This window comes from Chelonus insularis, unplaced genomic scaffold, assembly GCF_013357705.1.
Source record: "Chelonus insularis isolate UGA/USDA-ARS -01 unplaced genomic scaffold, ASM1335770v1 contig_160_pilon, whole genome shotgun sequence".
Taxonomy (NCBI): domain Eukaryota; kingdom Metazoa; phylum Arthropoda; class Insecta; order Hymenoptera; family Braconidae; genus Chelonus; species Chelonus insularis.
The window spans coordinates 117,040-140,469 of NW_023276401.1; the positions used below are offsets into that span (position 1 = coordinate 117,040).

The 23,430-nt window shown below is 28.9% G+C and overlaps 1 protein-coding gene across 2 annotated transcripts in view; it reads left to right on the forward strand.

The window, feature by feature from the left end:
- The window catches only part of ome (dipeptidyl peptidase 4 omega), a 183,180-nt gene that overhangs the window by 92,949 nt on the left and 66,801 nt on the right, over positions 1-23,430 (forward strand). The window lies entirely within an intron of this gene.

The following is a 23,430-nucleotide window of genomic DNA, read 5'->3' on the forward strand; positions in this document are numbered from 1 at the left end:
AAATCGGTGGAATTCCAAGTTGCTCATCAACTATTTCATTCAGAACAATACCTTGGAAGAATTTTAAATTGAAGTAAATGAAGTATAATAAGAATAAGCTCTAAAAGTCAAGTAAAACTGAAGACATTGTTCAGCCATCTTGAACGATTGTCTGTACGATTTATCTCTATGATTTCCCTATAAAAGAGAAAACTCGATAGGGGTAAAAGTCTTTCTGTATTTCCAACAAACGTCTTCAATTTTCATTTTTCTTTCTCTCTCTCTCTCTCTCTTTTGTGCCTCTTTTTTTTTATAGATTTCGATTTTCTACGTCAATGATGAGTCTCTCATCGTCTCTCCAGGCCAACAAATAGACTGAGATGGACGAGAGGCAGTTTTCAAGGATTTTATCCATTGCAGATACTCACAGGATGCCAAGAAATTCCGTTTTTCAACGAGAAAATCTCTTACTCTTACGACATTCTCGTTTTCCATCGAACATTACTAACACTGAAACGACAGTTTTTTCTTCTTTCTTTCTCTCATTCTCAAGTAAAACCCATTTCTCTCGTCATTTCGCATTTATCATCGCTTTGACTGCATTACTTTCTTCCAACTAACGATGAATTTTTTTCTAAATTGCACGAAAACTTTTAAATAAAAAATTGATAAAAAGGTTTGATAAAAAAAATACACACACTTTATAATTACTTGAGATATTTTGATTCAAGTGAGTTTTATTTGCTGTGAGAGAAAACTACAGATCTTGACCTACTGATGTATTTTCTTAAAAATTGGTATTATATCTTAAGAATTTATCGAATAAAATGTCTTTTTTTTTTTTTTTTAAACTTTTTATTAATAATATTGTTGAACGAAACGTTACTACCACTTATAATATTATCGGATATTGTTTATTAATCAATTTTTAGAATGAGAATACACTTTATTAATTAAATTAATAGTTACAAGAACATTTTTTTACTTTTATAATTTAAAAAAAAGTCATTATTCTTTATTGGCAGTAATTAACGGTAATATTACAGTAAAAAAAGAATATTAGTTAATTCAATAAAGGTTAATATAGCAGAAAAATAACATTAGTTAAATCAATGCTTTATTACCAATTAATTACCTAAGGACAGGTATCTTACCTCAAATAGAACTCTGGCAGAGTTCCAAGGCTTTAAATTCTTCCAAGCATTCCAGTAATTTTTTTCAAATAAATGGTTAGAAATCATTGTAAACATTATAATCCTCTTAATGTGGATTTGAGCGACGAATAAAAAAAAAGTACCCACAGCCTAAAAATAAATAAACATCATAAAAATGAGATGAAAATATCTATATTACTTCTCAATCCTTTGCTCATTTATTCTTTCTCTCCCTCGTGTTTCGTTATTTTCGTGAGTGCTTTCCGATTTCCGGTATCATCGTCTCTCTATAGCTTCCGTTCCTCTTTCTTATCTCCTTACTCGAGCATTTTTGGCACCACCTGGTAGAGTAATCACTATAAATAACAGCTATTAAATAAACTTTATCTCGATATTTTTATAAAAAATTATAAAATTCTCCCGTTTATCTAGTTGCCTTACAATTTACAATACTTATGATCTCTATACAAAGAAAAAAAAATCTATAGATATTTTTATATACTCAAATAAACATTTCTTCCAATGTTACCCTGATAATGTTGGTGTAGACCGTGCAAGTGAATTTGTTCAAACGGAAACACATCGCATTAACAATTGTAACAGTATTCTGTTCACACTATCGCGATGTTTCACTAGAAGTTCCTGTCGAGTAACTTGCTCTTCTGTAACTCCGATAAGGAACTCTCGATACTGCCGAGGTATTCTTATATAATGCTAGTGGAAATCGCCTCTCACCCTCAAGCAACTCAGACAGATCGTTTTCATTCTTTTCTCTCTTCTCTACAATTTTTTCTAAATCTTTATCTATGGAAATCCAATACTGACTTTCTAACGATTTTCCAACCAATTTAACGGAATCAATAAAAAATAAAATATTTTTCGATAATTATTCCGTGGATTACTATTGAAATATTGCCAATAGAATTTAATTATTTCATTTGACTTAGGTTTCATAGAAGTTAGAGAAGAAGTGTAAGCCTTTTATCCTGAATAGAAAATGAAATAGGCAAAATGGTAGTCCAAAATTGGCTTAACATCTTCAATAGTATTGTATGTATCGATTATAATCGAATTTACAGCACAATTATAGAGTTGTAAGGCAGTTAATTGTATCCCGTATAAAAATATTTCGTTCTCCAAAGATTCCCCGATGTTTCTCTCGTGGGACTGTGGGGAAAAAAATTTTTACAAAATGATATTGATGAAATAATGAGATATTAGTGAAAAATTGTAAGATATGAATATGTGCATAACTTCTATGCTAATAATGGTACGGGGTTGATTGAGGGCACGAATGAAAGATCTGGATGAGAAAGAAAAATTCGATATAGTTAAAATCATAATTGGAGGATAATTGATGGTAAAATTGAAGCAAGTTCCCATTTTACACTATTTTAGGAGTGAAATAATTGATTTTTCATATGTTTGACCTGATTCCGCATTTCTAGGCATTGAGACGAAGAGAATGAATGGTCAAACTTGAAAATCCGACAACTTTGATTTTTCGACCCCAAAAAATGGCAAGTGGTACCCCTTTCCATTTTTTTCAGCCAAAAAATAAAAGTTCTCCGATTTTCAAATTTGACCACTCATTCTCTTCGTCTTGATGTGTAGAAATGCGGAATTGGGGCACATCCCGGAAAAATTCACTTTAACACCCTTAAAAGTGGGTAAAACTGGATACACATTTGAAATCATCATCCCCTTGACTTTAAAGCCCTATAACTTATGAACGGACTGTTCAATGACTGTTTTTAGGGACGTTTTAGTAACTTTAGAATCTGAGCTGTCTAACAATATCCCTAGATTTATTGGAAAAAATTTCATTCACCCTTAAAATCGCTAAAATGTAAGAAAAAATCACCTTTTTTTGGGAGTTTGCCAACTATTTTGGCAATTTTGAGGGTGAAATAAATTTTTTAAACGTTTTTCATGAATATGTATGTTGAGCTTAGATTCTGAAGTTTCTAAATACCTTTCAAAAATCAGCCTCTGATAATTCTTCCACAAGTTATAAAGATCCAAAGTCGAAAGTAGATGATTTTTTGACCTTTACTTCGACTTCGGACCTCTATAACTCTTATACAATTTATCCAATAATGATTTTCGAAAGGTATTTAGAAACTTCAGAATCTAAGCTCAACATACATATTCATGAAAAACGTTTAAAAAATTTATTTCACCCTCAAAATTGCCAAAATAGTTGGCAAACTCCCAAAAAAAGGTGATTTTTTCTTACATTTTAGCGATTTTAAGGGTGAATGAAATTTTTTCCAATAAATCTAGGGATATTGTTAGACAGCTCAGATTCTAAAGTTACTAAAACGTCCCTAAAAACAGTCATTGAACAGTCCGTTCATAAGTTATAGGGCTTTAAAGTCAAGGGGATGATGATTTCAAATGTGTATCCAGTTTTACCCACTTTTAAGGGTGTTAAAGTGAATTTTTCCGGGATGTGCCCCAATTCCGCATTTCTACGCATCAAGACGAAGAGAATGAGTGGTCAAATTTGAAAATCGGAGAACTTTTATTTTTTGGCTGAAAAAAATGGAAAGGGGTACCACTTGCCATTTTTTGGGGTCGAAAAATCAAAGTTGTCCGATTTTCGAGTTCGACCACTCATTCTCTTCGTCTCGATGCCTAGAAATGCGGAATCAGGTCAAACATATGAAAAATCAATTATTTCACTCCTAAAATGGGGTAAAACGGGAACTCGCTTTAATTTTAGCATCAATTATCCTTCAATTATGATTTTAACTATATCGAATTTTTCTTTCTCATCCAGATCTTTCATTCGTGCCCTCAATCAACCCCGTACCATTATTAGCATAAAAGTTATGCACATATTCATATCTTACAATTTTTCACCAATATATTATTAATTCATTAATTTCATTTGATAATGTTCTCAATTGATTCAATAAATTATGTTAATTTTTTCTACTTTAATAGATCAATTTAAATAGATGTAATTCATTATACAATATAAATTGAATTCTTAAACAATATTTCAGTATCTTGAAATTTACTTATTAATCGACAGATGTTGAATTTTCATTTGAAACATCAAACAGAATAACTTCGTAGAATAATTGATTCTTCCAGTCACTTTACCAATATTTACTGGGAAACATCAAAGAAAAAATGCTGTCTTAAATATGAAATAAAGCAAAAAATGATGATTAAAGAAAATGAAAAATATTTAATCGTTGGCACGAGTGTCTTCTTTTAATGTTTCGACATAAAAGAACTGTTGAAGACATTGCCTTTCGATGTCAAAGTCTCAATCTATCTTCCAGTGTTCAAGAGACTCTTGATTTTTTACTCATCAATTTTATGCTACCTTTGATGTCCCTTTTGTTCTTCTTTGCAATGTTCTTTTGCTTACTAGTATGCTAACAATCTTATAACATCGATCTAAAGTGGAATAAAGAAGAAGAAATCAATATAATTCCCATTAACTTGCTTTTTTTCATCTTCTAAAGTATCATTATTGTTCTATTACTCAGCAACGTTCAAGAATCTTGCTTATTTATTTGTAACAATATAAAGCTGTAGTTCATAAATCATCGGGATGCATTTCTTCTTTTGTGATAGCAACTGATGAACTGGAAATCAAAGTAATTTATATCATGAATTAGCTGTAATAAATTTGAAGAGAAATTTTTTAAACTTCACTATTAATAACAAAAATTAATTTCCACATCATGCTTTCCAATTAAATTTACTTGAAATTTTTTTTTCAACTAATTGAAAATAACGAAAGTAATTAATAAAACTAAAATTAGAAAAAAAAACAAAATGAATTTTTTAAATTTAGCATCAACACAAGAATAAATTTAGAAAATTCTTCACAACTGCTATTATTAATCAGAATCATTGCTATGTTGAATTAAAAAAAATTAATTCTTTATTTCTCTGATGTTTCTACAAAGTATTTCCCTTTAATTGTTATTATTTTTATTTTTTATAATCAACAACTATTTTTTTTTACTTCCAAATGATAGCACCACATCAAACATTTAAAATTGAAGATCGTTAAGCATCACTAAGTACTCAATATGGCAATCTAGTAGATTCTTTTGGCCACTTCTTGGTTGAAAGTTATTTGAAATCATCAAGAAGTGTTAACGATCACATTGTGAAGTAATCTCCGGTAATTTCCAATGAGTTCCTCGAGTTTAAATCTTGGAGGAAATGTCATATTATTCTGGAATCAAGCTTTAAAAGTTTTGAGGACATTTCTACAACTAACGACCCAATGAAAGTCTGGAAAATCAACTGATAATTATGAATTTAGTTGGAGAAATGTACATAAAAATGTTCTTGTTCAAAAGTTATTTAATGTAAACTAATTAGGTAGGAAGAAGGTGATGCTTGTCCCAATCTTCCTCCATTAGAAATGGAGAATTTTAATTATCTAATTGTTTGCAGTGCTACGTGTAAGAAGGTTCATGTTTCACATATATTCAAGATGTAGGTATGGTTTGGGAAGACACAAATGTCTAGAAAATGCCTCAGACGCTTAGTCCTTAATGCATTTATTATTTAGAACACCATTTCCTGTAATATTACCTTGTTTAAGTCCATGAGGTCGAGAGTAGTAAGCACATCTCAATGTTCTGAGGCAAGCAACATCTTCTTTAATCTATTCTTGAGTACCAATTAATTTTCAACGGACAAAAAAAGAGATTGGAAAATTTTTAATTTATGTTAATTTATGAGAAAAGCTTTGTGTATAAAAAACTTTTTCCACTTCAGCTTCATGAAATGTTCATAATCATAACGTTGAACACTGCTAAAATACAACCCTTGGGGAGGCATGCATGTACTTTCTTGTAACATTTTTGATACCTTCAAGTTGCTGTAAAAATTATGAAAATTTATTCGAAGATTTAAATGAGATTAATTGAAAAATAAATTAGCATGATAATTTAAAGTTTTATTGTTTCATCTATTTTTTTTTTTTACTATAATCCTGATGAAATAATATAATTAATATTATTAATTGAAAAATTCTGATTTAAATATTATTTATAAAATATTGAAATACATTTTATTATATTTAAATGTAAATTATTATTCTATTAAAGCTTTTACTCCAGAATTAATATAATGTTTTATTAATAATTTTTTTTGTACCTCTGACTGAGTGTTTCATCTAGAAATTTTTTATTAATAATAACAAATGTTTTTAAAAATCATTCTATTATTTCTATATTCAAACCTTCATGCAAACAAATAAAACATCCATTTTCTTCATTACAAATTATTTTCAAAAAATTATTACATTTCGAGAGTATTAAATTTCCACTCTAATTATTTTATAAATAATTTATTTAAAAACCATAAAACCAGTTGAATACTCATAAAAATCAGAGATACAAGCATTGAAACAATCGAGTATTTTTAATATTATCTATACAAAATCCTGAACAATAACTGAAATAAATAAAAAATTTTATTCGAGAAATAAAATACAATGGATGTAAAAATAAATATGACAATTAATTGTAACAATCGATAGTGTATTAAATATACATATAAATATAAAGATATATCACAATTGATTACGATCTCTGTTCTCCAATCACACTGATGAGTAGTCCAATATTGACGTCACACTCCGTCAGTGTGTTAAGCAAATTAGACATTTGACTCTGCCTGTTCAGATGTTTTGCTATCATTAGATTAATAATTAAAAACATTACGGAGAAAGTGTTTAACAAGCACTTATGAATCCATGCAATATTGACTCTAATTAAATGAATATTCCAATCTGTGCACGACAATCTAATGTTGCTAGTTTATTAAATTACTACATCCACTGGGACGATATGGTGATTAGTGTGAGTGTTTATCACGATGACATCAGGGAGGATTTACTTGCTGTGCGATCTCAATGTCTTGTTGAAAGTTTCTATAGGGAGAACATTCGAGACTCTCAGGAACTTTGCAATCGACTTTAGACATCCATAGTCCATTGTTTAATCTCTGCATCTTAGTAATTTAATTTCCTTGCATCATATTGTGTATCATGTTATTTGGTGTAGGTAAGTTGATTAAATCAGCATATCACTTGAGCTGTTTCTCAGCTAAAATTTTGATGATTAATTATCAGGAATTCTTGTAAAACTTGTAATCAAACTTCAAGGTTTAAATATTAAAAATAATTTCATAATTTGATACTAAGAAATATATGAATTAAATCATTTTTCTACTTTAATAGCAGCAAAGTAATTTAACCAAGGTATTTTTCATTTTAAAAGCAACATCGTTTTCTCTAACTGTAAATATTTAATTCATTAATATTCAAATACTGTATCAAGTTAAACTAATTTAACTCGAGTTTCTAATTATTGTCTATTAACAAATCCCTCACGAATATTAACTCCATCAAGCAAAACAGTTAAATTCATTGCAACTGCAGTTTCAACTAGATGTCGAATATTTCATGAAGACATCTTTTTTTGATAAGCAAACTCTGGACAAACTGGACTTGAACGAAATAAAATGCAAAGCACAAAATGTGAGATGACCTGGGATGATGAATTTTTGTGTGAAATGATAAAATCATACTCGGACCAATGAATTTGCCAGTGGCAAGCCAAACTCAATGTGGCATACCAGTTTGACGACGACAACGGCAAGCAGCAACAGCATCAACCCCTGGGAAAACTGTTGCGATTGCTCTGTGTGTCGTTTCAGTTTCCCCTTTCATTCTCTATTATTCCTGAATGTGAGTTGCCACGACTGCACCACGAAGCTCGCCGCACGTTTGACGCTGCACCGACGATGACGAACCCACAAATAGGAACATCAACCCTCAGTACATCGTGTTCCATGACTGCATAAACACGCGTGATTCCACTACAATGACAATCGGATTTTCAATCTCCGTTTTCTCTGCATAATCCAAATGCCGGAACGAAATAATTTTAATCAGAAACACAATCGGATTCTGTGCACTATTTGAACTTGAATTCAAACTTTATGTCAACAATGTACAAAATGTTCGTTTGCATTCTCAAAAAGAAGTGTCTGGAAAATAGAAATTTCAGTAGAATGATAAGATAGTTGGATGTGATGGGATATTGGATAAATCAGTGTTATCTTTGGTACCAGTGAGTCGTCTTTGAAATAACCCCACGTAGTTCCAGTTTACATGGGACCTAAATAAATGTTAGATTACGAGAAAACAAGCTGAAGTACGGTATATAGGTGATTTCACAGCTACTGTGTCCATTGAGTTAAAAGTAAATCAACGCCATCTCGTAATCGGATGTACTGAGTTCTCTCTGTATGAAACACCTCAGCGCATCGACAAATTTTAACCAAAGTTCAACTAGAGACACGCCTTAATTCGATTATAAATGAGACCATTAAGGACTCTACTTTGCTAAGTAAAGTACACTCGCGGCAATTTTGTGGTGACGGCTTTTACCACTTAGACGCTTTGAACTAACTTTTTCGGGTACCCTCTCTCTCTCTCTATCGTAGATCAAATATAATTATTGGCAGAAGTAGCAGACTAAATACTATTTCTCGTGTAATTAAGGAATCAGTCGAAAAGATGTTTTGATTTTAATCATCTTTCATTCACTCATTTTTCTTCAAATATTTTATTCAAATCATCAACTTTAAAAAATATTTTATTATTTGGAATCGAGTTGATTTTTTAGAGAAAAAATTAAAAAATCATGATGTGAATTTTTTTTTAAATGCAACCGTTTGTAGACGTCTACTTCCTGGAGGCTACATCCTTTTGCTGGATCCAGGTGTTCGCCTGCAGGCGTAAGACTTCTAAAAGTACACTCGAAAAATTTTTTCTGCTTCTTATAAGTAAGCGAAGTGTGACAAATCTCGGCCTTCACTGGATAGAAGAATAAAAATTGTCTAACTTAAGTCAACTGAAGTTGAATTTATCAAAGGTTTTTTTTTATTTGCTTAGTTTTTTAGTAAACATTTTTTTTGTTGGAATAAAAACTGTATTCATTATTTTAGGAATGATGAATTGAGCTAGACATTTATTTGTGTGTAGATACTAATGTCTAAATGTGTTGCTTGAATTGAATTTTTATTATTTGTTATTGATAAAGAGATTGCATTTGTATGAAGTTCATTATTTAAAAATTTCAAACATTTTAAAGTTGGATTTTTTTGTTTCTTTTCATTAAAGTTAATAAAATTGAAGACAATTTAACAATAATTCAATCACACTTTATCACTTAGTAACTTTCTAAATAAAAATCACAGCTCAATTTCTTTAATTACGTACAAAAGTTAACACCTTAAACTTTGATTCTCTTTTTTATAAAACTTTTTTACACCGATTCGATTTCACGTAATCGAGTCATAAAGCTGATACGTTTTTTTTCTTCTTCTTCAAACTAGAATAGGCTGGCAACAAAAAGTAATAGAACATTGAAAAAATATTTCTAAAGCTCCAAGTAAGAGCTTTCAAATTTAAATAAAAAAGTCGATTAAATTTTTTTTCTCTTCCACTACAAATCCAATTTCTAAATCAAAACTCGACTAGGGACTTTCTCTACTCACTTTCAAAAGAGCTTGAAATAACAGTCAATAAAAATTCGTTCACGTTTCTTCTGACAGTTATATACATCGATAAATAAATAAAAAATGTATATTATAAAGAAATTAAAAAATAAGTCTGCACTGAGAGAAATGTATAATTGGATTTACTATTAATAGTTCGAAAAGGACTCAGCTATTTTCTGTCAAATGAAAAATGAACAAAGGATTGTAAATCCAATTGTGAGACTCAACTATTATTTTTCAAAGTGTGAATTTATATAGAGCCCTGACAAATAAACTTTCCATTAATTAAAATCCATAACTTTGCCATCTTTTAATTTTTTTGTTTATAAGAAGTTGTTATTGTTATAAACAATATACAATTGTTTAATCACATCGAGTTATTTATAACAACATTTTATTAATATTTATCGAATTTAATTATAATAATGATCATTGAATAACTTAAATGCATTTTCAATTGTTTATAAAAAATTTCTTTTATTATAAACAATATAAGTACAATTATTTAGAGTTATATAAAGTCACTAGCAACCATATTGTATTGATATTGACCTCAATTGTCAACAATTTCAATCATTCATTAAAAAAATATTTTTCAAATATTTTTTGTTATTTAACTCATTTTGCAATTTATTTGTTATAAAAAAAATACGGCTGGACCGAATTTGTTTAAACTCGTCTGAGATTTTTTTCATTATATTATCTTTCGAATGAAATTTGTCTGGAGTCGATATCTTTAGTGGTTCCCGAGATATCGACAATGAAAAATAAACCTGACACACGCACGTACAAATGTACGTACGTACAGACCTGAATTTTTAAATCTTCTAATATGCATTTAAATGTCCCAAAACAAAATGATATGATAAAATAACGAGTTTCAAAAATCAACCCCATTACAATAATTTCCTAATACGAAAGTAAAAAAATAGGTCTGAGCACACTTTGTGCTAACACGACGAACTTCCCATTAGTAATTGTTTATAACAAATTTAAATAGTTGTAATCAATGTGATATACACATTACTTATCCAATAAATACAATTTTCGATTATTTATAACAAATTCATATTGTTATAAACAATGTGTAATTGTTAAGAGTCATATTTGGTTGTGAACAATAATGTCTAGTCAATATCGACTTAATTTTCAAATGAAATTGTTATTATTTGGCTTAAAAATATTTTAAATAGCTAATCTTTTCATTTTTTTATTAGTTATTTTATTATAAAAAAAGAACGGCTCTATCGAATTCGTTCAAATTTCTTTCAGATCTTCTTTATAATAATATCTTTCGAATTAATTTTGGTTGAAGTTGATGTCTTAAACCGTTCTTGAGATATCGAAAACGAAAAAAATGCTGACGTCCATACGTACATACATACGTACGTACACACACACACACACACACATCATTCTTAAAATTGGTCAGTATGCTTGCAAATACCATGAAACGTGGAGATTTAATGAAAATTCAAATTTCACCAATCGACCCAATTACAATAACTTCCTAATGGGAAGTTAAAAATGATACAAGAGACATGAAATTTTCTGATTGTCCTTACAAATAAGTTTAAAATGTTTTTCTCGAGAGCTTCTAGTAATAATAGTAGTAACAGTAGGTAACACAGTGGTACTGTCGGGAGTTAAATGAAAGGAAACGAAGCATCCTGTTCATTTTACCAAAGTGTGGGGTTGGAAAAAAGAGGTAACTAACGAGAATGGAAAAGGACAAACGATGAAAGACGAAGCGAGAAAAAGGGTACGACAATAGAAATCGCTCTTAGTGTGGCTTCCGTCGTGAATCATTTCCGGGTCGTGAGTTGGTCGGGTCAACGCGGTGGTCCCTATGAACGTGAGCTGCAATCGAGGTGACTTTCTCAGTCGTCTTATTAAAGAGAAAAGATTTCTTATCCGAAACAAGCAAACTGGATATTGGATTCGTCGTGTCACTGTACAAAAAAGTCTTACCTTTTCCACAGCTGTAGCGTCTGCAGCTGTGAGAATGAAGGTTAGATTAAAAGTCGAGGAAATCAAGATAAAAGGAAATCAACGAGGATGAATAGCTGGGAATTAATATTTGAAATATAACTTAAATCCGAATGTTAATCTTAGCTACTGCCGTTGGCAAGTTATTTCCATACTGCAATATCGCCATATTTTATTTCTTCGGTAACTTCTTTTCATTCTTTGTTTAAAATAAATATTCTAGCTCATTAAGTATACACAAGGATTAACGATTACTGTCATTAACAGACTTAATGAGTAATTAGCTCGAGATTTTTTTTTACTGATGAAATAAACTCAAAGTATCGCGTAATAAAGACTATTTTTTACAAATAAATAAGTTTCTCAACATTTGTGCTTTTCTTTATTACCACATTGCTCTCGATGTGTGCTATTTTATTTCATTGCTTATTTTATTTTATACTTAAATACATGAAACTTGTAGTAAAGTAACCAGGAATAATTTCATTTGCATTTTATTTCGGAAATTAATTAAATTTTTTATCACACACAATTAGACAAATAATCATGTACGTTTATTTGCTATAAATTTGTTATTTTTAGAAGCATGTGAAAAAAAGACTACCGAATTTTTGATATTGCTTTATTTCTGTCATTAATTTAGAAAAAATTTGGGGAAAAAAACCTCGATGAGTTTTTTTTTCTTGTTTTTCATTAATTTTAAAGGTCTCTCTAGACTTGAACAAACTATTTATGTAAATCTCTGGTATTTTAAAGCTTGTACATTCTTCTCCAGATTGCTTTTTTTGTATTGTCGTTGGATTCTTTTTAACTGAGTTATTAGATGCCAGAGCAAGGGTGTCTCTTTTGACCTTAAAACCTGTATAACTCATGCATAAATAATTGTATAATAATCACCTGGGAGTCATTTAAGAGCTGAAAGTTGCTTCTTTAACTTCTATCACTGTATTTATATACCAAAAAAATGTAGTTACATCGAAATATAACTTTCAGTAAGTTGACAGTGTTTTAATTATTTTGGAATATTTTATGATATTTTGTTAAGCGAAAAGAATTAATTGATTGTCAAAAGCAAAAATATTTATTTATTTATTTATTTGCACCGAGAGAATTTTTGCACTAACTGTAAGTAACAAATGACAAGTGCACTTTTTTAATAATAGAAGTAGAAATATTTCTGTTCAATAGTGAATTTTGCGCTGTCGTAAGTAACCTTTTTACAAAGACACTTTGTAAGTATCAAGTTTACTTACAAGAACTCAAAATTTACTGGTGGATGGAAATATTCTTACTTCTAAACTTCGAAAAGTGTATTTGTCATTTTTTGCACTCACATTGAGTGCAAAGAATGCTCGCCATGTAGTTCATTTATTTAGAATAAAAAAATAGGCCCAAAAAGTGTCGATTAACTTTCTTAGGATTACTTAGAAAATTTGAATACAATACATAATGATAATGATGAAATAATGAGATATTGGTGAAAAATTGTAAGATATGAATATGTGCATAACTTTTATGCTAATAATGGTACGGGGTTAATTGAGGGCTCGAATGAAAGATCTGGATGAGAGAGAAAAATTCGATAGAGTTAAAATCATAATTGAAGGATAATTGATGCTAAAATTGAAGCGAGTTCCCGTTTTACCCCATTTTAGGAGTGAAATAATTGATTTTTCGAATGTTTGACCTGATTCCGCATTTCTAGGCATTGAGACGAAGAGAATGAGTGGTCGAACATGAAAATCGGACAACTTTGATTTTTCGACCCCAAAAAATGGCAAGTGGTACCCCTTTCCATTTTTTTCAGCCAAAAAATAAAAGTTCTCCGATTTTCAAATTTGACCACTCATTCTCTTCGTTTTGATGCGTAGAAATGCGGAATCGGGGCACATCCCGGAAAAATTCACTTTAACACCCTTAAAAGTGGGTAAAACTGGATAACCATTACGATTAATCATCCCCTTGACTTGAAACCCTTATAACTCATGAATGGACAGGCCAGTAGCTGTTTTTAGGGGTGTTTTAAAAACCGCAAAATCTAAGCTAAATGTGCATATTAATGAAAAATGTTTGAAAAATTTATTTCACCCTTAAAATCACTCAAAAGTGAAAAATGTAAAAAGTTTTAATTATCAATAAATCACTTGACTAAGCATTAGGAAAACAGTTTAAAAAATCTTAATTAAAAATTATTTTAATTTGAACAAACGAAAAAATGTGTTTTTTTTTACTGTTGAAATTATGCAGCTTCAGTAAGTGTACCTTATGACACTCGCAATAACCAAATAAGATGAATAATACCATAAAATGTTCCTGTGTGGAGTTCACACATTGGAATTGAACTTAATTCATACAGAGTACAAAAGAGAATCATAAAGAATTACGATAAGCTCCTAGAGCTGGATAAATCTCGTATCGTTCGGTCGGGTACACGAATGGAGATCAAGTGTGCAGGTGTGTCTGCATGGAAAACTCTACGGCTTCATTCATGTGATGCAATACAGAATACGTGTGGTGAACCAACTCTCCTGAAAACGTTATTAAATTTGTCGGCGCCAACGAACTCTCTCGTAGTACTTATATACATTTCACCCTGTCTCTTTTGCTCTCTATCTTCCTCTTATGCTACTCGTTACAGTTAAATTGCATTCACTAGTAGCCTTTGGTCTCAGTGAACTATAAAGTTTTATGAAAGTTCATTATGTGCGATAACAAATTCAATCATTAATGCGGAATTCATGCTGATAAGAAATGAGTAATGTAAACCAGAAGCATAAGTTTCAAGAACGGAGAATATCCAATATTTTTATTTTTAAAGAGAATTATAGTGTTTGCTAATTTAAAATGTAATCTAGATATATCCTCAGGTGTTTTGCAATTTTATTTTAATAATTTTAAAAATGTCAATGGACGGAAATAAATTAATAAGTGATTAAAATGAACAATAAATGGATAGAAAGTTAGAAAGAATTTATTATTAAAGAAAATAATTTTTAGAGAATTAAATGCATTCTTTTTTTATTACTGTCATTATACAGTGCCCTTTAAAAGTTAATTGAAATATTCAGGTAAAAATTCTCAGACATTCTTTCTTACTTATAGAGTATTCTACATTGATAAAAGAATTTATTTGGCAGAAATAAATACATTTATTAGAATTTTTTCCACCATTTGTTTGATACAAATAAATATTATTTATAACCAAATAAACGTTTCGTAATAATAAATATGGGAACACAAATTATTGTCATTATAAATGGATGCATTCTTTATACAGTAATGAAGAAAAAAATTAAATAACATAATCAAGGTCATTGAAAAGAAATATTTTTCCATTTCAAGTTCAATTTACACGGGAATTAATGAAAGCAGTACAAGTTTATTTTTGTTAGAAAGATGTAACAGGAACTTTAGTTGGCGTAAATCATGATTGAGAGTAAACAGTATTTACTGATGCTCGAGATGGCCACCGGGTGTAGTGCACATAGGTAGACAACCTCTCGCGAACTTGTATCACCAAACAAGAGATGTAGATATAGGCTATACAATACGAGAGAGGCTGTGAGTAGGCACGCAATTGGCTGCATGTCGCCCTAATGAGGATTTGTGCTGGCATTGTTTCTACGTCGTGGACTGTTCCCCTGTAGTATAAACAAGTGGATAACGACTGAAGTTGAAATACAGTTCAGTTGAACTCAACAAAGATCTATCGACTCCATTTTATCATTTCTAATCACTCGTTGAATATCCTTTAATTTATCAATCTTATGTAATCAATTTTCTCTTAATGATCTCAATTCAATTGAATGCACTTTGAAAATTCAATTTTCCAACAGGATAATTACTGTGATCTGTACGTTGTGTTAATTAGCCTGTGGAAGTCCTTTTCAAGCAACTAATATAGAGGTATAGTTCGTAGAGGTATCTTGTATTATCGAGAAAGGTGCAAGCTTTGCTATAGTTGAACACCCCAGCAATACGACATCCCACGAGACAACCCCGGACATAATTGCATCGAAGTTACCTTCAATTTAGAGACAGGGAGTTCCAATTGGATCTCGTGAATTTAGTTGGTTGTACGTACAAGCATGTACACGTATACAACTTCAACTTTACTATAAAACAATCAATTCGACAATGGTCTTTTTTTGGAATTAAAAGTCAATATTTATTATACTATTCTTCTTAGTTAAAAAAAAAAAATTCGTCTTTTAGACAAAAATTTAACTAAAAACTTAAAAAAAAAACCATTTTTTAATTTGTCTTAAATGATAGTTGGAGAAAAAAAAAGGATAAGAGATATTGGTAATTATTCGGAAGTGGGGTCCACCCTATTTTTGGTTATAAAAGATCGAAAAATTGACATTTTTTTTAATTTAATGCGTTTTCACGGCGCATTTATAATAAAAATTGAAATCGTTAATGGTTACTAGTAGAGATTTGTAAAAATGGTTAGAATCATCATATTCAATTTTTTTTTTCTTAATTATTCGTTTTTGAGTGTACTTTTTGAAGAAAAATAACTCAAGAATGTTAAAAAATGATATAATAAAAATTTTAGCTTAAAACACAAAAATTTGTCATTTTTTTTAACTTTTGAGAACCAAAATCTGATTTAAATTCTTTTTTTTCGATCTAGCTCTATATTTTATCATAAATTCGGCCTAAAAATGAATAAAATGAAAAAAAAAATTCCTATATCATAATGTTTCGATTTTTTATAGCCAAAAATAGGGTGGACCCTACTTCTGAATAATTACCGAGATATTTTGTGGTGTAATTTAATTGAAAGTAAGTATTTAAATAATATTCATTCATATTAATTTTGATCATTGGATATTCAATGATTTAAAAGCAAACCGATATCGTTGAGATTGAAATAACAATAAATGATTTTCATTTTACTAAAGCATAAATAATATTCAAAAAATACTCACCAGTGTGTTGAAAAGATTAATCGATCATTAATAAATAAATTTTATCCAATTATTTTGCATGATAAAATTTGAGAGCATCGAGTGGTTTTGAATTATATTCAAAATCACATTGTTTATTAATTTTTATATCAATTCATTGATTAAAGCCACAAATTTAATAATATAAATTATAGAATCACTGGATACAGCATCTTAAAATTTAAAAATAAAGATAAAAATCACTATTGTTACAATAATTATACATTTGTTATAATTAAATCTAACTACTCCTCAATTTTCTTGATAATAAATAAGACTGACACATACTGAGTCAACATTTGACTTGATTTATTCATGAATACATCAACCTTAATTCACTCCTAGCCTGTTAGTATTTTTATAAATTAACAATACAAACTTTTTTGCTGTAAAAATATTTTCTTAATATTATTTAAATAGAAATAATTAAAAAATTGTATTTAAATCCCACAAAAAAGAGGTTCAATGTTAAATATATTTAAAAATAGCGACAATACAATGTAATCTTGTGATGATATAATCCTTTATATAAACTTGCATCCAATTATCCTAAAGTTTTCAATTACCATGTGAGTAGGAATCCAGAGAAGGTTTCCTTAGAAAAACAGAAATTCAAGAATTCAAAGAGAAGTAAAATGTCATTTACATCCAGGTAGTTTCATGCTTTCATTGGCATATATTTTGGTCGAATACTTAAGAGTTCTCGACGAGTTTTCTATTCACTAGTATATATGTACGTATTGTCATGTACATACACTTCTAAAGTAGAATGTAAGTGCCTGGTAAGTTCTCTCTTGTTGGTGGATAGTAAAACGATGGGTAAGAAACTTTCCAATACTTGAGTTCACTCGTTTCCAGTCATAAATACAAAAGAAGAAATGATTGTTTAAATAAACATTTTTATTTAATAAATATTTGTAAAATCTAAAAATTGCCTTTTATTTGGTTTTAGTGATGATTAATGTATTTTTCATGACTTTAATAGACTGTGAAAATTTATATCCCTCTGTTATCATAAAAGAACTGTAATAATATGTGATGATCTTTCTTACATAACATGAATGCTTCTTCATAATAAATTTACTTATATTAAAAATTCTGTATGCTTTGAAAAAATGTTGAAGCTCAACAGTGTGATTATTTTTATTTAATTACATTGATTAACTTTTAAATATTTTTTGTAATCAATTTTATTTCATTCTTTTGATGAATTAATAGAATTTTAACTCTGCCTAGGAGAAGATTCTTAATTAAATTTCTAGTAATTGATTAAAACTAAAAATATGATACTCATAAATGCCTTCTATCAAAGCATCACAGCAAAAATTCTATCTACAAAAAAATCTCTCAATTTTTAAATTAAATTTTCACATGATATTTTTAGAACTTTTGATGACACCTTCACTTTCTGTAAACGACGATTGAGAATGTAGGAAAAAAAATTGAATGTAGATATTAATGAGTTAGACTTTTGTAATTGACAGAACTCTTTTTAAAATGCCGTGAAATTTTAATGATTTTTTTCTCTCAGTGCAAATTTGGGGGAAAAAAAATTCCCTAGGGAAGGACTGAGTAAACTAAAAGTACGTATTGGTGACCCAATTTAGGTGATTTGATGTGAAACACTGGAGAAACTGAAGGTGCATGAAACCTTCAGTGCATTCCATGGAGTTTCTGTTGAATTGGTGGGTGAGAACCGCACCCCCTTCACACGGAAAAGTGGTAACTGCAATTCCTACTGAGTCATGAATATAGCACCAGGGTCCAAGTAAAACTTTCGTATTCGATCATTGTACCAGCCATCGATCGATATTGAATTATTTGCTTGCGGGTCATTCATCAATCTCTTGTATCTCGATCGTGAGTTATAATGCCTTTTTTTTTATTGAGTTTTGTTGGTATTCCTGGGAGTATTACTCACACCCATTGCAGTTCTTTTACTCGATCCTCTAGCGTGTGTTTTAAACATTTTCATTGCTTAGATTTTTTCCACTGTTCAATTGAATAGCAGTCAATAAAATATATCTACCCTGAATAATATCTCTTCTTTATCAATAAATCACCATTTTTTAAATTTATTTTTAATTTTCAGTTGATTTTAGCTGTAAATAAATTACATTATAACTAGAAGTATCTTTTTTGTTCAATTTAATAAAGCATTGTATCTTTTTAAAGAATATACTCATTATTAACTATCAAAACTTGAAGAATTTTCAACAATTTTATTAAAAACAATTTGAAAAATTTAGAAAATTTTTGATCTTTATAAATATTAAAGACAGTGATGGGTACTAATTAATGATATTAATTATTATTAATGAAAAATATTGGAAATAAAATAGCAACAATAAGTAAAGGAATTTATTATATTGTTAAAAAGTATATTAAGTTGATATAAGTGTTTTAATCATAAGTATTCTTTTTAAATATTCAGATAGAATATAATACGAAAAAATGTCTACTATACTTAAATTTTTCCCTATTATTTTTTATCCTCTTTAAAACTTTCTGAATATAAAAACGCATTTAACTTTTCCCTTTAGTTCTTCGATATTTATTTATGATAAAAATCCATTTAGTATTTTTTATGTTAACAGAAAAAATTTTATTCTTCCTCAACTATAAAATTTTATTTTTATCTTTCTTCTTCCGTTCAATACTCCTAAAATATCAGCTAAAAAATATCAAACTGGAATGTGGAATTAGATACGTTCAGAAAATCTATACAATTTTATTAAAATCCAGATATCAACATGTATATATATATATAAATATAATTCAACATGAGCACATAAGTAAAGTGTCTTATTGAAGAAACATAAATTTATCATAGAATGTGATTCCTTTCAAAAAGGATTACACTCAATTCCAATGAATCTAAAAAATTAATCAGCTTATTCATTAATAATATCTTTCATGTTGAGTTTAATCTCTTATTTTGTTGTTGTACAAACTTGAAAAAAAAAGCAAATTGATTTCTCTCAACGATAAAAAAAGCCCAAGTATATATAACTCAACCCATTAACACTTGTGAAAAACTTGGTAAGGAGTTTCTTATCGTAGAATTGTTTTAAAATGGAAAATAAAAATCAAAAAGTGCAGCTTAAATGTATTCTATCGTAAATGCTGAGTTTTTTTAAAATAAAAAACAGAGAAATTTGGCATCGAATAAGCTTATATTTTCAAAATGTTGATTAATTTTAGAAAAGAACTTACAATTACAACGTTAATTGTTATTGGGTAGTTTATCTTGATTGAAACTGAGGTCCAGTGAGAATTTACTTACCAATTCAATCCAGAACTCTATCAATTCAATCATGAAAACTCCATTTTGATTTATTTTCTGTTAATTGCTTACTTCTTAATAGACTTGATTCATTTTGAAAACTCATTTTTAGATAATCAAACAACTATCAACAACTCCAACTAATTTATATAAAACAATTTTAAATTATTTTTTACATTCACTTCACGTTTTCTTTTATTTTTTTATTTCCTTTTTATTTTGTTGATAAACTCAAATGGTACTTTAATTTTTCGTTAATCAGATGCAATTAAAAGTATTACAGGAATTTAATTAAAAGGTATAAAACGTAGAAAATAAGTAAACAAGACAACATTTGAAAAAAAAAGTGATAATTTTATATAGAGAGAATGAAAATTTTGTTAAAAAGAAGCAATTATCTCTTTTTATTCTTTATCTAACAATTAATCTAACATTACTTTCGTGATAACATTTTTCTTTTAATTGTAACATACCAAAAAAATAAAAAAACATGAATTTGAAAGAGAAAGATGCACAATTAACTTAATTGCTTTCAACCCTTGTTTGTACGTCACTCTTTTCACTCTTGAAAGAATAGAGAGGATGTTGGATGGTTCAACAGAAAAAAAATAGTGTCCTCAGTAATTTTGTCATCCATCTGAAAAATTACTTAAAATTAAATAAAAAATCTTTTTTTCTTCCATTTAGTGCTATTATTTCCACTTAAAGATACTGGTGATAAAAAGAGGGATACTGTGTATACTTTATGCAAAGTATTTTTTCCTTGAATTGTAATGAACGTAATTAGAGTTTAAATAGTGCATTAGAATAGTGGAAAAATGATGTTATTGTTCCTGAAGAATTAGAGTGAAAGTGAAAAAGACGTGAATTAAAACAACTTTGGACAAGGAATCTCGTCTCCATGTCGGTATTTTTGCATGTAAATTTTACGGTGAAAAGCTGACGCGAGAGGTATTGTATCTATTTTACGGTGCTTTCATCTCAGTTGGAATTTCGACACAAATTTTGGTTGCATTATTCAACTCCTATTCCTCAAACGGAAAATTTGACTCTTTTTCTTCTCTACTGTGCATTATTCTACTTGCAATTGCTCACCCTATACTACATTATAGTCTTGTACAGTAAAATAAACTTAACTTGTTAGTATTTAATGCACGACTTTTCCCCATGAGAATTCTCTATCATGAATCCTCGGAGATTTTCTTACGTTACATGTAAATCAAGACAAATTTATCTCCACTTGAAAGGATGCTTTTCAGAAGAATTAGGAAATATTTAGTGATACTTATTTATGATTAAATATATTTTTATTCTCATTATGAATATCTTTCTTTGCATGTATTGAAAATCCTTCAACTTTTTATTACATTAAAATCACTCATTACTCGTCTTTTTCACGCTGTTATACACCGAGAAGTTAAATGAGGAACATCAAAAGTCCAGTTTGTACACAGACTTTCTACACTTTTTCCTATTTATCTCGAGGCGAACTCGGCCGATTACACATTGGGATACTTCATTTACGCCTGCAGAAAACTCTTATCTCCCAAGAGAATAAACTTTTACCTTCTGGTGCAGATAAAAATAAATAATTGAAAACTACAGCGCATTTTACATGTCAATTAATTATTTAAATACATGATGGAGTCTTCAAATCTCCTTTTATTTACAAAACTTTATTTTTCTTTGCTGCTAAAAATAAGAGCAAAATAACTAACTGATAACAACTGAAAAGTTTGTTTTAAAAAAATTTTCTTTATCATCATTTCAGTTTTTAAAACATTGTTATCAGAAATTATTACAATAAAAGTAACTGTTTAGCTTATAAATAAATTAATGGTATAATATTTTTTAAATTTAATATAAGATTTTTATTAATATTTCTTCAAAATATATTCATAACGAAATGAAAAGCACTTTTCATTTAATTTCAACCTCTTTAAAATAGAAAAAATTTGCATCAAAAATGTCAGAGCAATTAAAATATTCTGTAATTAAATTAATTTAAAAAAATAAATTATCTCTATTGAAATAAAATCTTTGAAGTATCAAACTAACGACATATTTTCTTGAATTTAAAATAAACAATCAATTTTTAATTAATGAAAAAGTATTTGATACAATTTAAGTACAACTTAAAGATGAGTAAGTGAAAAAAATCATATTATTGCTCGTAAAAACAAACCCTTGAAGTAGAGTAGTGGAATAATTTATCATTAAAAAAACTTTTAAAATAAAATAATTCATTTTAACATATTTTAAACACTGTATATTCGTATTTTTTTCACACATGTTTGAAATTCATGCACGTAATGTACATATCATAAATAACTCACGAGAAACTGGGGAAATAGCGGAAGGTGGGGTAAAATGAAACACGAATAAAAAGTGTAAATCAACAAATTAACTAATATATTAAGAAATTTTAATAATTGTTTATAAATTAATCAATTGGAAAATTAGTCAACAAAAAAAAACAATCCGCGGTTTTAAAAATATTTTAATAAATTCGTACATTTTTTCGAAAGATACATTTTATTCTTCTTTCCCCTATAAGGACACTAAAAAAAAATTATAATAAAGAGTTTTTCATATTCTTTAACCAACAAAAAAAAATTGCATTCCAAAGAAATTATAGATTTATTTTAGATAGGATACCTTTTTACTTTTCACAGCATTCTGTTATTTTTTGGAGTAGCCCATTTTATTCCGGGTACCTCATATTACCCCGGTTTCCCCTTTAATATTTCGTTGACACTTTTTACACACACAGAGAAGGATAAATTTACACAGATAGTATAGATTGTTAATGACGGTATACATGTAACATACTTTGAATGAACTTCAACATGTTCAATTAAATATTGAAAAATTTTCTCCATTGAAAAAAAAAGTTATTTCTAGCTATTTATTTCCGGTATTACTAGGATTGATTAAAAGTTGAACCATTCATCTTTAAAATTAAAAAAAAAAAAAAAATTTTATTTCAAATGATAGATTTTATTATTTTGGTTTAAAAAATTCGTTGTTAAAAAATATAGGATCAATGACCAAAAAAAAAAATGGAATAATCAGTGATAAAATAATTGCATAATTTATCCACAAGTTTTATTACCTTTTAAAGGATCTGAAGCTGTGAATTAAGAATGAAACGACACTCGACCGACTTTTGACAATTGAAGATGAGCTTTCACGTCTTCAAACCAAATAACGACTTGGGTAATAAAAATAAATAGGAGGAAAATAAGCCGGAGGGAAATGGTACAAAAATATAATTGAAAATAAAGTCTCCAGTCGTCCCAAATTCCTTAGTATACTTTTCTCAGAGCGGCCGATTTAATTCGAGAATCTGGAACGACGCCACGTCCCGTATTTTTCGACTTTATAACGGCCGGGGGATTAATAATCCAGGCAGTCGAGAGTCCCAAGAGGCATGAGTGAAAGAGGAAAGATGAAAGAAAGAGCAAGAAAGTGGCTTGTAGTTCCGCACGAGCGACGGCCCGTGAAG